Raw genomic sequence first — 791 nt, forward strand, 5'->3', positions numbered from 1 at the left:
CTGATTAAAATGTCAATGGTTTGTTTCCCTTGGCTGGCACTGAATATATATATATATATATATATATATATATATATATAGAGAGAGAGAGAGAGAGAGAGAGAGAGAGAGAGAGAGAGAGAGAGATCTGTAGTGAAGACACTTAACTCTAAATAGCCCATTCCACCAAGATGAAAATAGGCACTATAGGAGGCTAAATCTCACCACCCAAAGCAATGTTAGAATCATACAACTAACAATGTCTCATTAACCAGAGGTGCTGAGTAAAATATTTGCTGAGGAATGCAAATTGGTGACAAGTAAAAATTCCATCAGGTAGACTTGACCCTAGATAAAACTCCACAAATCCAGTCTTAAAGTGATTCTCCAAATAGTTTAATGTGCACAGAGTTTCAAACCTATGTTTGTTACCCATGTTCAAACAAAATATATGTAAGGGAAACAAATATAACTTTGCAAACTTAGAAAACATAAAATAAACAATGTTAAACTTTGGTGGGAAAGAGGAGAATGTAATATGAAAACGACAGAGGTAAGAATAATTATGACCAAAATAGTGGTATGGAGCAGCATTATATATACAGCAACAACCAGAATTAATGAATTCTAAATGTATAGAGAGAGATTTCTAATGTCAATATTGGTGAATGTTCTGCGAAGAAAGAGAAATTACGTGTGGGTGTGTGTGTGAATATATATATGTATGTGACCCAAAAGCCACTAAAATGGTCATGTGACTTCTGGGCCACCTTGCATATATATATATAGATATATATATATATATATATATA

Source organism: Octopus bimaculoides, chromosome 17, assembly GCF_001194135.2.
Source record: "Octopus bimaculoides isolate UCB-OBI-ISO-001 chromosome 17, ASM119413v2, whole genome shotgun sequence".
Taxonomy (NCBI): Eukaryota; Metazoa; Mollusca; class Cephalopoda; order Octopoda; family Octopodidae; genus Octopus; species Octopus bimaculoides.